The sequence below is a fragment of the Alligator sinensis genome, unplaced genomic scaffold (assembly GCF_000455745.1).
Source record: "Alligator sinensis unplaced genomic scaffold, ASM45574v1 scaffold188_1, whole genome shotgun sequence".
Lineage (NCBI taxonomy): Eukaryota > Metazoa > Chordata > Crocodylia > Alligatoridae > Alligator > Alligator sinensis.
The window spans coordinates 2,958,290-2,974,337 of NW_005841903.1; the positions used below are offsets into that span (position 1 = coordinate 2,958,290).

The window sequence follows — 16,048 nt, forward strand, 5'->3', positions numbered from 1 at the left end:
ACATTTTAGTAGTACCCTAGAAACTACAGAAATTGTCAGATTATAAACTGATCAGATAGCTCAATGATAGATGGACACATGATTTAACTGCTCCATCTACTGGCACATAACTAAGCCAACTGCCTATGTAAAGCTTGCCTAAAGGCAAATAAAGATGCTCACAGAAAAGACTCTCTAAATTCTTCTCTGTTGTGATGCTTGTGCTGTTAGTTTCCTTCCTTTCTTCACTAATACATTTGTGGTTTATGTTGTGACATGTCCCATTTATGTTTCAGAAGTTGAGTTGAGTTGCATATAATGGATGGACCAGTTACCTGAAGGTTCACTTGCATATTTATACATTTATAATAATATGAACCCAGATTGACCTACATCTCTAGTTACATCCCTTGCATTTCTGCTTCATCCCTTTGATTTTTACATTGTTAGACAACATAGGAACCTGGCAAAAGGCCCATGATGGTGGCTGTTCTGCTCACAACCTCCCCACCCTCACTAAAACCCTTCGGGTAGCTAGAACAGGCAGTAGTGCAGCAATTTGGTGCTTTCCTTAGGCAGCCTCCACCTCACTTAATAGGGTGACTGGAGTGGATCTTTTTAAGTAGTGGAGCTCAACCTTTTAGAGAATCAGGCCAGGTGCTTACAACCAGATTTCACTGCACCCCACCACTGGCTGGGGAGGGGGAGAGAAGGGGAAGGATAGAGGAAGAGAGCTTACTTCTGGTGATGAACTGAACACCAGCTTCCTAGGGGAAGGGTAAAGAAAGGAGCAGGGAAAGCTGCATAAGAGATCATCAGCACCGCACAGAGCAGGGAAGGGGACAGGAACTGCATACCACTGATCCCCCATGCCACAGGCCAGATCCAGGCCACAGGCCACAGGTTGAGCACCAATGTTCCAAAGAATAAGTTTGCCCTCTGATGCAACCCCTCAGCAAATGAAACAAGAAATACCACTGCATGCTTTTTCTTCAGTTACCATCGAATAGGCCAGCAAGATGCTGCATGAAGTCAGCATGAGTAAGTTCAGCCCCCACTGTAAAGGAACAGAAGCATCACCACCACTTAACTCATTGACCTCCTCCCCCATTCCTGAACATCACTATGTGCCCATGCCCTTGCAATTCTGTTTAGCATCACTGAAATCTAGATCAACACAACAATGGAAATATACTGTAGGTAACACCTCTGTCAGTCCCAAAATAAAACAGGTAAGTTAAGCTACCGGGTCTTAGATTAGGTTAACCTAACAAGTCTCATCTCCATCTTGGGCTATGACTGTAAACAGATGTCACATTTGCCCCAGAACAAAGCCTTTTGCCCCAGGGAACCCACATACATACAAGTCCACTGTCCCTGAAATATGTGCAATGAAGCATGCAAACACATTTTCTGGGACATGTCTGTGTATGTCTAAGATTATAGCGGGTCATTCCCAGGGCAAACCAGCCAGGCTGCATGCTTTCATCTGCCACCTACTGCAGAAGAGTAGCAGCAGAGCTTGGAAGGATGATGGGTGTAAAATACTGTTCTGTCCCTGTTTTGATCTGGGTCAAAAGCTGGGACAATTAGGACGGTGGCACATGAGATGTCTGTGTGCTGTCTATAACTGTTTCAACTGCTCAGGTTTCATAGTTGCATATAATAAAACAGGGAGAGTCTTTAAATCTTCATAAAGGATAGGACTGAAGACCTGGGAACTAATTCCCAGTGAGATGCTAAATAATGTCAAAGACAATTGCTTCAGTGCAGAAGCAGCACTGCCAAGGCATATACCTCTGTACCTTTTCTTGCACCAGCCCCCGGAAATAAGAGGCAGCTTCATCAGGACAAAAAAAGAAATAGCTGAAATGCTGCATGCTACAATCTGCAGTCAGCACTAGGAAGCTACTGTAACAGAGATTGCTACTCTGTAACCCTCAACCTCTCCTCAGCCTTGGTCTACTTGAACAAAATCCTTTACACAAAAAATAGTGCTCACTCACTCCCATAGAAAGTGACTTTGGGCTACATCACTCAGAAAATGCAACACAGAATCTGGCACTTGGAAATCTTTCAAGACAAAAATCATACTCATGCATGCTCTCTCTCACTTTTTCCTGTAGACATGTTTCCTAAAAGGAAATTTCTGGCCAAGGTGACATTTTTGTTACTTTCCACTCACATTTAAATGTAACACGTTTTCTCTCATTTGTTTATAGTGCTGTCCTGTCCCCTTCTCCCCATCCTTAAATAGCTGCTTCTAGAATGCTTAGCTCCCTGTTTTTGGTAAGACTTTTGCATCTAGGTTTTAGGAACAGTATATTAGACAAAGAATTGCTAGATCACAGAGTTGCTTTATTCTATAATGACCCATGAGCAGCATATGCAATAAGGACGGGGGTTAAAGGAAAAAACAACCACATACATACACTCATACTGAAATCCTTCAAAGTTTGAATGATAGATTTCTTATATAGCTGCTGTAGGGGTAAAGATAGCTTTAAATAAATACATCTGACTATTCTATCATAAAGGGAATCCAGCAGAGGGAGGGGATGCCAGAGGGAAGGGGGCAGAAAGGGACTAATTCCATGTCTTGCCCCAGGGACAGAATGAGCAGCGGCAGTGGTTGGGGTGGGCAGACCATGCTGCAGTCCTTTGGGTGCAGAGTGGAGAATAACCCTGCTCCCTGCCCCCCACCTAAGGGGCCCTGCTGACCACTCTCTGGCCCCACCCCTGTCCAGACACTGGAGCAGCAAGGGGGGAGCAACCATTGCGGGAGCTGCACCTCTCATGGTTTCCCAAAGTATGAGCCCCTTCCTGGTGGGGGGCTGTGCTGTGGGGTGGAGAAAACGGCAGCAGTGCTGGGGGGACTCTTAATTCCCCCCCTCCCACCAGCAGAGACCCAAGCCAGGGTCTGCCGGGTGCTCCCCCATCGCTGGCCCCCTCCGAGCCCTAGTACTGCTATGTGCAGTCTGCAGCAGCTCTGCCTGCCCCACAACATATGCCCCTCCACCCTGGAAAGAGGCTCACACTCCCCAGACACTGTGACAGGGGCTGCTGCCCCCATCAAAAGCTATGCCCCCGCACTGCTCCAGTGACTGGGTGGGGGCACAGCCAGAGGCCAGTCAGCAGTGCCCCCTAGGTGGGGGGCAGGGAGCAGGGTTCTCCCTCCCTCCCTCCAGCGGAGGCGGCAGGAGGGGGTTGTTCCATCACTTGCCCTGATCACTTAAACCGGTTTATATGTGATGTCTGTCCCTAGCCAAAGGGTGTGTCCCCACGAGTGCAGTCTTACCTGGGGTACCTACTACAGGGTAGGTAGTACTCTTACATTGCCAAGACGATATAACCCAGGTACACCCAAGGATGTGCCCCATCCTCAGTTGGATGAGATATATAGGCAGGCTAGGGTGCTGTGACAGTAAAGCTGCTACTTAGGCTCAGCCAAGCCAGGCCAGGCCAATGTTACTTAACTATTTACAATTTATTATTTATTTATATATATATACACATAAATACATCTGTGACAGAATATTTACAATAGGTAAGACAAATGATAACCTTCATGAAATATGGGGGATCATCTTCCATGGAGTATCTCACCCAACACAAAATCCCAATGGAGGAACCCTATAAATCCAAGAGTAAATCTCCTAGTCACCTCCTGGTACCGATGTAGAAGTGGACCCTGGACAAAGGTGAGCACAGGTAAGTGAACTCAGAAGTGGATAACTAGGAGTTCAAAGGAATTTATAAACCGAGTATGGCAGTGGAAGAGTGGGATAGACCCCCCACAAAGGGTGGAGGGGGCCCTCTAAAGGGGACTGCACACCAGGGGACACACATACAGGTAAGGTATTACACAATACACAGGTAAATACATAAGCTGTAAATATAGAAAAATAACCCTTAGATAAATCTCAATAATGAACCTATGTTTGTAATAACAACCCCATCATCAGCAACATCAACATATTAAAGTCAACATCAATTAACAACCATTTGAGGTGTGTGTAACATATCATACAGGAATTGGCATCAACAAGTAAGGCATCAATCAACCCAGGAAGTAAACACATTTCACAGTTCCATAAGGGGCCTGGGAGTAGGTCCCTGTATAGGGACCCCAGCTTGGTCCGCTTTCCCCCCCACCAACCAGAAGAACTTGGAGGCCCAAGCTCTTCCCCTGCCCAAGAAGCCTTCCCTCCCCTGTGGGGAACCGCTTCCCCGTGTTACCTCTCTGGAGTTCCTGAGGCACATCTCTGGGGTTGAGATTTCCTCCAGGGCCCTGTTCTCTATGCCTCTGGCTCTCTGTGTTAGCCTGATGCCACACTCTATGCACCCAAGTTGAGCTACTCCGTGTTCTCCGCCTCCCTGGCCTCATGCCAGGGTCTTACCCATGGCCCTGTGCCCCACGGGCTCTGTCACCCAGCTGAGCTACACTACCTGAGCTTGGCTGATTCTAGCCTTATGCCAGGGTTTTCTCTCTCTCCCAGGCCCCCTCACTCGGGACTCCAGGGCTCTTTTAACAAGGGTGACCTGGCTACCGGCTCCAGCTGCCCTGCCCCTGCTGGAGTTACAGGCCCAAACTGCCTGCTGTGACACTCAGGACTGAGGCTCCGTGCACTGCTCTTGTGCACCATGGATGGACGCGAGCAGCCTCCCCTCCAGGGTCAAAGCTCCATGCACCACTTCTGTGCACCATGGACACTCCTGACACAGGGTCTCCAGGTGGTGGCTTCAAGGGCTCTTCTGGGTGCTGGCTCACCCACCAGGCAGCTCTCCCCAGCTCTTGTAAACCCTGCTGTTCTTGAGTCCCTTGCCGCGTCTGCCGTGTGCTGGGCATGCAGTTCCTTTTATTCTCTTTGGAGGCTCCTCCCTGAAGCCCACAAAGTGCAATCTTCAGTCAAGTCCGAGAGCTCTTGACTCTCCCCACATCCCTTGTCGGGGGCAGGGCCACTCTTCCCAGCCCTCATCTGATTGGTGGAAATATTCCATCAACCAGACTCGAATTTCTCTGAGCCTGGTTCTGGGCAGAATGCCAAGCCCGCCACAAATGGATTTTGGCAGGTAGAGCATGGAAGCAGGGGGACAGTGGTTTCCCTCCCCAGGCCCTCCATTTCAGTCCTGGCGGGGCCATTTTTGTCCGGGGGGGGGGGGGGGGGCAGAAATGCTACCAGCAGCGAGCCACCGTGCTGGGGGAGCACAGAACCTCAGGAAGCATGCTTTCCTAGGCTCCATCCTCTCGCCAAGTGATGTCTCTGCCACCAGTACCACACCTGGGAGCATGGGCCTGTGGGGAGGAAAAAAAGCATGGTCCTGCCATATTAACTCCTTTCCAGTGGCCAGAGCTCTGTGCTCCTCAAGACAGCCAAAATGCAGAGCAGCAGGCACCAGGAGGGGATTCATGTGGCAGGAACATGCTACTCACCTTCCCACAGCTCCACACTCCCAATATATTAAGTGCTTTCCACCATGTTAACCCCTTACAGGCAGCTGGGACTCTGCCCTTCTCAGTTACTGGCTCATGGACCTGCAGGAAAGGGGGAAAAAAGAATGCTCCTGCCATGGTAATCCCATTCTAGCAGCCACCCCACCTCAGTGCTCTGGCTGACTGAGGGAGCACAGCCCCAGCCCCAGGAGTGGGTTACCCCAATGGGAGGAGGAACATGAAAAGCTAACTTTTTCCTGACAGTCAGGGTTCCTCAGATCAGCCCACCCCTCTCCTACCCAGGCCAGCCAGGGAGCATGGGCAGCTGGGGAGGGAAGCCATGGGTTCCCATTCCTCCATCCCCCACCCCCAAGCTGCCTGAACAAAAGGAGAGCCACTGGAAAGTGGGGTAAAGGCAGGCAACCAGCTCCACCAACCTTTGTCCTTCTCCAATGCTGATGGATGCCTGTGCCTCAGTTTTCCCATCCCAGCCTGCAAGACCCCTATGACCTGATCCCAACCCCTCCCTGGCCTGATCCCAGCCCCTCTCCCCTGCCCCCAGAGAGGATTGCACTGGAGCAGGCTATTGTGGGGACAGCTGGCTGGGCTGAGCCAGGGGACCTAATCCTCTCCCACCATCCAAAGTTCATTAACATATGCAAGTCTTTCTTCTTTTTTATTTCTTTTATTTCACTTCAAATAAATATGCTCTAAATAACCTTTACATAAAAATGTTTTGTGTTACCATAAAGAATTTTAGGTAGACAAAGGATGCCTGTGGAGGGAAGTCATAGTCCAATGCCTCCCAGCTTCTCCACCTTCTGGCTCCATGCTGAAATCACCCCCTTTTCCACTTCACCTATGCAGAGCGGGCATATTGCCCAGGCATTCTGGTTCCTAGCTGCACCCCTGCTTGCTAGACTCCTAGCAGCAAGTCAAAATTGCGCACATCTGAGATGTCATTAAGCCTTAACATGAGACTGCTCTGAAACCAATCTAACTTGAAAACAGATTTAGAATGGTTTCAAGATAGCCTGTAACAGTATTTTAAGTTCGCTCCCTAACTTACTTTGTTGAATCTTGTTTGTGAATCCACACACTAAAATAATGTACATCATCAATAGTTGTTTGCGATTAAAGTGCTTGCCCTGCATTTTCACAACTTTTGAATAACTCAGCTAGTAGATTTGACTTGCAGGTCAAATCCCTGTTTTTAGTTTGATTCAGAGGTTTGTGTGAATGAAATGAAGAAGAAATTTTAATTGGATCTCTTGCAAAATGGATGAGTTTTTCCACAGTCTTCCACTAACACTGCTGTATTTTTCATAGAGAAACTATAGCAATAAAACTATATGTTTCAGACAAATCTTTTACTGAAGAAAACAACAAGGTGCTCTTTGCCAAATGGTTGAAAAGTATATGATGACAACACATTCTTACTTTTCATTCCGTTTTACACAGCTCTGCTTACAGCTTCACTATGTTGGGTTCAGTAATAAAGGACTAGCTTTGGCCATTAAATATGTATACAGTTGTTATGAGACATTGATACAGTCAGGGCTAAAGTATCAGCCAGTTATGTTCTAGAATAGAGCATTCTGATCTTAGAATGAATCTACTCACTTCAGAAGAGATTCTGCCAATTTGTGTTTACATAATTGAACCAGGATTTGACCTATGTGTGGAGGCATATCCAGTAGGGCTGTGTGAAGCTTCGTGTGCTAATTCGATTTGGAGGAAATTCAACCCTATTTGGCAGCCGAATCTGCAAATCCAAATCGAATCAGGAGACCAATTAAAAGGTACGAATCGATTCAAAGCTCTCCTAATTGATTCAGAAAAGATTCAGAGAGCTTCGGAGATTTGGCCAGTCTCCACTGGCTGCCGCAGGAAGCTGGAGCTGGACTCCATGCTGGTAAGTGGAGGGTGGGGGAGGGACGGGGCTGGAGGAGGAGGGAGGGGACCATGGTGGGACCCCCATCAGGCCCCATCTTCTGCCTGCTCCCCCAGCGCCTGCCCCATGGCTGCCCCACCCAGCCCCAGCTCCCGGCTCCTTAAAAAAAAGCCCCCACTCACCAGCTGCTGCCAGGCAGGGGGGTGATCCCTGCTGCCCCCCACTGCCCCATGCTGTATGGGGGGCTCTGGCATGAGCCCCCTGACACCCACCCACTGCTCCAGTCCCTCCCCCATGGCTGCCCTGCCCACCCCAGTTAGTGGCTCTAAAACAAAAAAAAGAGCTCCGCACTCACCAGCTGCTGCAGCAGTCATTGGGGCTTCTGGAGGCGCATGGCAGAGCCCTCCCCCGCAGTGCAGGGCAGTGGGGGGCAGTGGGGATTGCACCCTTCCTCCCCCCCCGGCCTGGCAGCAGCTGGTGAGTGCTGAGCTTTTCTTTTTTTCAAAGAGCCAGGAGCTGGGGCAGTGCTGGGCAGCCATTGATGAGGCTGGGAAAGCAGGCAAGGGATGGGGCCACTTCAGCAGTGGCCAAATCTCTGAATCAGATTCGGCCGAATTGATTTGGGACAGTGATTTGAATCACCAAATCAAAACACTGTCCCCTGAATCAGCAGAATCTGAAGCAAATACCAGCTGCTTTGCACAGCTGTTTTGCTGATCACCTTGTTCTCTTCCACATGCTTAGAAATAGATTCTTTGAGGACCTGCTATATGGTCTTTCCTGTTATCAAGGTCCAACTGACTGGTCAGTAATTCCCCAGGTTCTCCTCCTTCTCTTTCTTAAAGATGAGCACTATACTTGCCCTGTTCCTGTCATCTGTGACCTCACATAACAACCATGAGTTTCCATGAGTAGGATGCAAGCTGTGGCCCATGGCCAGGCGGTGCCCCTGATGCACTGAAAATCTTCTGCATCTCTCTTATCTCACTGTGCCATCAGGTTCATTAAACAAGACACATCTATTCATCAGCACAGCATGTCTCATCAGATAGCACCTTTGTTAAGGTGTTCCCTGGCTAAAGCCTGCAAAATTGTTTCCATCTTCCTTCCCCTCAGAATTCCAGTTACCATCCTATGTTGACAGCTGCTTGTCACTGGTCCTGACCCTTGTTAGTACATGGATGAAGGTGATTGCATTAGTTCTCAGTAATTCTGTCATCATCTGAAAGGCTTTGAGAATACCATCTAAGGCTTTGCTTGTTTCTACCCCTGTGCCTGCCCTTTCACAATAGGTATCTCTTGAAGTAGACAAAGCCAGATTTGTTTAAAACTATTTAGGTGTCTAACAATGCAGAGATGTGAGTAGTGGGGTTCTATAAGAGTGTGCCTAATTCACACTGTCAGGTACCCAGGTTGCAGTTGTATTGGTCTAGAGCAGGCTTGTCCAACATACGGCCCGCAGGCCGCCATGCAGCCCGCCAAGTCATTTTCTGTGGCTCGCAGTGCTGCGATGGGAAATGAAAGTAAATGCCATTTACTTTTGTTCCCACCCCTTCTCCCTCCCACAGCCCCTCAGCAGCTTCCTAATGGCTGCTGAAGGGCTGGGGAAGGGACAAGGTTCCCACATACAACGCATCAGCTTGATGCTGCCGACGTGGTGCGGCTCCTCCCCTTCCTCCCTCATTTCACGGTGTCCCTTCCTCACCCTCCCTTCCTCATTTGCATGCCAGCTCCTCCCCTTTCCCACATTGCAGGGTTTCTGTTCCCAGCCCTGCCTCTCCCTTCCTCATTTGCATGCCGGCCCCGCCCTGTGCCGGCCCCCACTGGCCGCGTGGGCTGGAGCAGGTTGCCGTTCAGTGGGCGGGTGGGTGCAGGGGGCGCAGATGCTGGCTCGGAGGGATGCTGCAGCCGGGCCTGCAGGAGATGCTGCTGCCGCTGCTGCCATGGCTGTCGGGGTGGGAAGCCGGCGCCGCTTCCACCTCCCCGCATCCCCCCCGCACCTGCAGACATCGCTCTGGGGGTGGTGAGTTGTGGACCTCGGGGAGGGAGGGACCCCTGTCACTTGGGCTTGGGCTCGGGCTGCCCCAGGGGAGAGGGAGCAGCGGGGTGTCCCTGAACATCCTGCACTCCTCTGTAAAGTCCCCACATGTCCCCCTGGTTGCTGAGCCCAGGTGTGCAGGTGTGGGAGCATCCTCGAGGCTGTCCAGGTGGCATGGAGGACACGGCGTGGTCAGGTGACACCCCTTGACCCCTGCGCCCCCAGGCTGCGGCTGGACTGGACAGGCCGCACAAGCACCCGGTCCTGCTGGCCCACTGGGTGATAAAAAGTTCATGATCCGGCCCCACATTCAAAAAGGTTGGACACCCCTTGTCTCGAAGAAAAAGCAATCAGACTTGTGGTAGAGGTGATATCTTTTATTAGACCAACTAGATTTTTGCAAAAAAAAATTCTTATTTTTCAAGCTTTCAGGCACAAACACCTTTCTTCAGGCATGGGAGAAAAGATTGTAAACGTTCTCCTGGGGTAGAAATGAAAGTTATATTTCATAGGAGAGTTGAAGGTGTGTGATAGGAGGATCTCAGGTGGTCAAACTTGCTTCCTCCTTGTAAAATTATGAATATTTCATTTTAATAATTGTCTAAAATTAGATATCTTCAATAAAGCTTGCAATTCGATAAAGCTTGCAATTAAAGAATTTTTTTTACAAAAGTCTGGTTAGTCTAATAAAAGATATCACCTCTACCACAAGTTCTGATTGCTTTTTCCTCTAGATCAATAACGCAAGAATCTGGATACCTGACACATGGAAGATACCGAATTTTAGCTGATTTTTTAAATTAAATCTTCATAATGGAGCAAGTGGCATTTAAAACCACAGCTTTCATGTGGGACACCACTTAGAACTTGGCACCAAAGAGGGAAAGGGCAAGAAATCCTGTGTTCTGCAGATTTTGCCGTTAATAGATTTTAAGGCTATAAGGCTTGATTGTCATTAGTTGCTTTGACCTCCTGCCTAGCACAACCCAGAAAAGGTCACCCAGTATGCAGCAATTAGTCATACTGAGCCCAATAACTTGTGAACCAAGAACACCCAGGAGTTCTCACTGCTGGGCCCTATGCTCGGTCTATAAGGCTAACCTCCAAAACTCCCAATGGAAAACAAAGGTTCTACAGAGCAAAGGCTGTCTTCCAATGTGTAACTGCATAGCATCCCACCCCAGAGTCTGTCTTTAAGTGTGGTACAGGGTCAGGGAGCCTGTCTAGAGGCACCAGCTTCAGAGAATATATTCAAGCCAGGGAAATCTGTGGCTAGGGTACAGCTGGATTCAGGATCTCCCAGTCTGCAGTGACAGGACTACCACACTACATTTCCTCAGGTTATCCTGATGCAAAAGAGGAAGCATTTTTAGATCTGTTTTTTATTTGTAAGACAGAAGTCCCATTTCCTGCCCACCTGAACTTGTGATTGCTCATGCCTGCCCTACCCGTGTTTCAAAACACCTTTCAAAGAGAACAAAGATGCCAATGCTTATTCTCTGGAGACACTGGCAGAGGCAGGGGCTGGGGTAAATGGGGCCCCAGGGTAGGTTGTGGGATGCTCAGAGCCCAGGAGGCTTGTTCAGGAGTGCGGGGGGGGGGGGCGGCACTCGCGCACACCTTGGGAGAGGCCCAGGGGGCACATGCCCCCCAGATTTGTCTTCAGGGCTGAGGCAGGCTGTTGCTGCAGGCTGGGCTCTATGCCCCACTGCTGCTGTCTAGGGTTTGGCAGTCTAGGGTGACTGGATGGTCCACAAGTGGTAGCATGGGGGGCAGGCTTTAGGGGGCTAAAAATAACCTGGCATCGGGAGGTGGGGACTAGGAAAAGAGCAGCCCCAAGGCTGGGGCCAGTAGCTGGGCTTTCCAAACCCCAGGGCTATGCTAGGAACTGTACAGAAGTTCAGTTAGATCAGTCTTGTCAGGCCTGATCTAAGTTAGACCACCTTGGAAGCAGGATTATCTTTAATCAGGTTGGCCATTTTTAGACCAATTTAATTTTTCTAAACTTCTGTACAGTTCACAATTAGATCTGTAGTTAGGTCAATCTAAGTGTAAGGTCCACACCTGGCTGAACTAAGCTAAATCAGGTGGCCATTTTTAACCCAATCTATCCTCCCCCTAATCTCCCCGAACACCTGGACTAGCCTGTCTGCCTGGCGAAATCCCCACCTCCCAGTTAACATGTGGTAACACCTATGCCCTCAGCAGCAGTGCCCAGATCACTGCCCACACAACCCCACCAAAATGCAAGATACCCAAACCTGACCATAAAGCCCAAACCAAGCATACACACACTGCCAAAGCTACAAGGCTTCACCCTCCTTTCCTATGCTGTGTTCAAGGAGGAGAGAAGCAACAACAGCCAGAAGAATGCAGAACATAATTTATTATCAAACACATACACACATGGGAGCTCGCTCTTACATGGAGCGGGGCCTCGGGCACCCAAAACAAAGTAATGAAATGATATGGGGCAGGGTATACCCATGGTTTTCCTCCTTTTGCAATGTTCTGCCCCCATTTCTTTTAGAAATGGCCTCTGTGACCCAAGTGGCCATATCTTGGACCTCCTGAGATGTGTCCTTTTCCAGAGTTCACAGAGCAGGAAGGAGAGAGGGGGACATTAATGAATAGACACTTCCACCTCAGGTGAACACTGGTCACACATGCTGGCAGCACCAGAGCAAAGTAATCCCTGGGAAACAGGGCTCAGGCGTGATGTGCGGGTAAGCAGTGCACAATGGATGCAGTGTTGCTTCCATCATCTCATCACTAGTGTCTCAAACAGCCACAGACTTGTGGTCTCTCTGGGTCCCAAGCTACAGAAACTCTCCCACACAGACATGGCTGTGGCTCCTCCTTTGGGAGCTTCCTGTGTTTCCAGCTGAGGGGAGATGCTAGTTCTGCTGGGCATTGGGCAGCTTTGCTGTCCATGGAGGAAGGTTGAGATCCTCAACAGCTTCCACTGACAACATTTTCTTGCCTTTCTCACCAGAAAGGGAAGTGCAGGGGCTGGATTTCTAACTTACAGCTCACCAGGTGGGCAAGATCTATCCATTCAGCACTCCCTGGGGTAGCATACTCCATAATGATGCCTAAACACACAACAGGGAGGACAGATCAGCTTCCCATGGTCAGGGCACAAGGAGAACTCAGCCCAGAGGCAGATCTTTAGCTCCCCTGTGCTGTGTTTGCCATCACAGGTTGGTTGTGGTCACCACGTGCACTGTTGGGTCTCATGGTCTGAGTAAAAGCTGGGAGCCAGGAAGAAAAGGGCAGTCTACACATGGGCTGCTCCCAATGTCTCTGCTAAACCACAGAAACCTGCCTCTCTCCCTGGGCTGGACTGGGGGTGTAAAGGGTGCTGGGAGCCTCTCTGCACCCTCAGCACAGTGGCAGGCAGAGCAGGGATCCAGTCTTCCTTGACAAGCTGGGGTGGCAGGAAGTCCAACAGCAGGTGGACATGCAGGGGGACACAGCCTCGTTCCCAGGAGGAAGAGAAGCCCAAGGAGTTTCAAGATGGGCTCAATAAGGTAGTACAGGGACCTCGCTGACAGGGCTTCTCCCAGAACCAGATCCCTGCATTCAGTGGCCCAGGAGGCCCCTGCTCCTTCCCATCTGCCTTCCTCATGAAGTGGTGCAGAGCAATCATGAGCCGTGCTGGGTTACCATGTCCCAGACACGTCTCCATCACTCAGGACTGCTGAATCACAGCACAGGGCTTGTCTGCCATGACCCCCAGCTGTACTGTCTGGCTGAATCCCTCTCAACCCTAGCCTTGCAACACTGGGAGCATCATCCTTTCAAAATCCTTTCTGGGGAACCTGAGGCACAGGCTGATTAACAGCCTGATCCTGCTCAGCAACAGCTTTACCATTCCTCTTAGGGGAAGAGGGGAGAATAAAAAGGAACCAAGCATCCTCTCTCACCCATAAATTTGATGGCTACCACCCGGATCTCTGGCCATGGGCTCATGTAGAGCCTCTTGGCTGCCTGACGGAGATCCTCCAGGATAGCAGACTTGTCTTTGGCCTGGAGGGAACCAAGGACATGTGAGCTCCCTCTGGTGAGAAGTGCTCTCACTCCACATGCTGATACTGATCAGGAGGAAACGGGAGCACCAAGGGACTAGAAGGAGCAATCTTGGCCTGTCCCATACCTCATGGTCCTAGACCCAACCCTTGCAGTTATTTACATTGGGCTCCAATTCCCTCCCTTCATCCTACAATGAGCCCTACCCTCAGTGACCTCCCGCCACTCACAAACTCACTCACCAAGTACCGGCAGAGGTCTCTCAGCAGCTGCTCTTGTTTCACACATTCTGACCCCTGGACATGAAAGGTCAGAGCTGCCTGCATCCTCCTTAAGCCCAGGTAATGGCAGCAGAGGCCCAAGTTTGCTCTGCACTCCTGAAAACACAGTTACACCACGTCTGTATTCCCTGCTGACTGCTGAGCTGAGGCCAAGGGTTGCCTCTTGACCCAAGACTGCACCCAGGCCAGGAACAGGAGCGCCTGGCCAGAAGGTGACTGGCACTAGGCACAAAGGAGTGGCTGTGAGCAAAGGGAGGACTTCTCCTGCCTTTCATATGGCACCTGCAGGCAGCACCCATCTCCCCCTCAGTAAAGCCGTACAGGGAGGTTTCCTGCTTGACCGGGGGGCAGACGTGCAACCTGCCCTGGACCTGGGAGGCAGCCCCAAGCTCAAGGAGGTGACTGGATGAAGCCGCCTCAGTGAGAAGGGGATGGTCACCAGAGGATGCAGGAATGGCAGAGCACCCCTGGGGCTGGACTAAGAAGACCTGGTGGGGCTGAGGAAATCAGTGTTACTGGTTCTTACCTTGGCCACCTGTGGGTTGGGGTCCTCCAGGTGAAACAGGAGTGTTGCCAAGCTCTGCTTCAACTGGATCGTATAATAGGCTTGCCGTCTTCTCTTTATGCAGCCTGCCAGGGCACTGAATAGGGTGAAAGCCATTGAGTGACTATCGTCATCATCCTGTGGCTGGGAAACCCCAGTGTGGTCACAACTAAAACTTTCCCTCATGGGCCTTGCACAGCTCCTGACAGGAGCCTTTGGTTTCCAGCCTGCCAGATGGTCTGCCAGGGAGGTGGGCTCTGACAGTTCTTGCTCCAGGTGCGCAGTTTGAGAGCTGGGGCACTCAGTGGAGCTTGGGGAGCAGCAGCAACCTTGTTCCCTGCATGTGCAATCACTAGGGGCTCCAATTCTCAATCCCAGCAAAACCAAATCCCCCAGCCCCTGTGCTCACTTGTCTCTGCCCAGCTCTGCTTCCAACTCAGAAGAATCAACATGGCAGAGAACAGCCCCAGAACCCTACACAGCCCCATGACCCCAGCTGCAGCCTCGCCCGGTCTCCTCAGAGTCCCTCCTTGTCTATAAGGGTCCATCTGTCATCCTGTTCTCTTCACTTGCTTTTCCTCCTGAAAACTTGCCTCTTCCACAGAACTTAAGATCTTCCAGTTTGGACTGGAACAAGAGGCAGCAAGTGCATCTCCCATCTCTGAAACAGCCCCAAATGAAGAGTGTTGGAATGGGGGTGGGAAGTGCTGCTCATTCACATGGTTGAAAAGGGGCCTGATGTATGTGACTACATTCCAAACCAGGGGCCCTGCATCTGTCCCTAGATGATTCAAGACATTGGCCAGTGCGTGCATGCCCTCCGCATGATCTGAGCACTGGTAGGCACAAACGATGCCTAGAACAAGGTCTCTAGGATGGCATTCTGGTGTTTTTTCAGCTGTACAAACAGAACACATGACACAATGATTAGTGATTATGCTCCTCACCTCTGGGCTTTCCCATTCACAGAGCATTTGGAACTTCATCCGACCAAGCTCCCATGGCTACATTCCCATATGTCTGTGAGATATGAGGCACCCACTTCTGCACCAAAATTACACTTGTCACACCCAACTGTCTCCAGAGACACCACAAGGGGTGAGGCAGCAAAACTGGATATACTTTAGGCTCTTGTGCACCCTTTTGGCCCTGTCTTATTGTTGGTCTCTACAGTCAAGCTGTGTTCTAGAGAGTGCAGAGGGATTTCAACCTCACCTGGTCAGGGTCACCATAAACTATATTGTCCAGTTCTGTGGCTGCCATCTGCTGAACCAGGTTATTAGAGTCCCTGGCTCACTGTTGAAGTAAATGAAGCACTGGCTTCAGGAGCTTATGCTCTTCGATGATGGGGTCACACACAAGCTAAAAGAAATTAATGTGTCCGTGAGATCCAGCACCATCATTCCCAACAGTCCAGCCCTGCAGCAGAAAAGTAACCCGTACCAGAGCAGAATCCCACAGAACACCATGAGGAAGAGCCTCAGCAAGCGGTGCTCTCCTGTTGGACATAGGGTGGCTTGTCCGCTTAGAGACAGGCAAATCATGAAGACAGAGGCTTAGTCTAAGTGGGAAAGATGATGCTGATGTGAGTAGATTGGGACATTGCTTCCTTTAGAGCAGTGTCTTCCTGGGATGCTGGGTGGATACAGAAGATGCATTAGTTAGGACCAAGTTTAAAGCTGCTGGCTAGGACAAAGTCTCAGTAAGGGGCAGGTCAGTAAGGAATCCTTGTCTGCCTCTCCTCATATGGCAGAAGTGGCAATGCAGGGGCAAGGACAGAAAAGAAACCTCTCAACTGCCTCCAGTGATCCTCCCTCCTAGGAAGGGGACCAGGGGACTTCCCAGG

The 16,048-nt window shown here is 50.3% G+C and overlaps 1 pseudogene; it reads right to left on the reverse strand.

Moving 5' to 3' along the window:
* Positions 1-12,242: 12,242 nt before the first annotated feature.
* Positions 12,243-16,048, reverse strand: part of LOC112549390 — a 13,312-nt pseudogene continuing 9,506 nt past the window's right edge.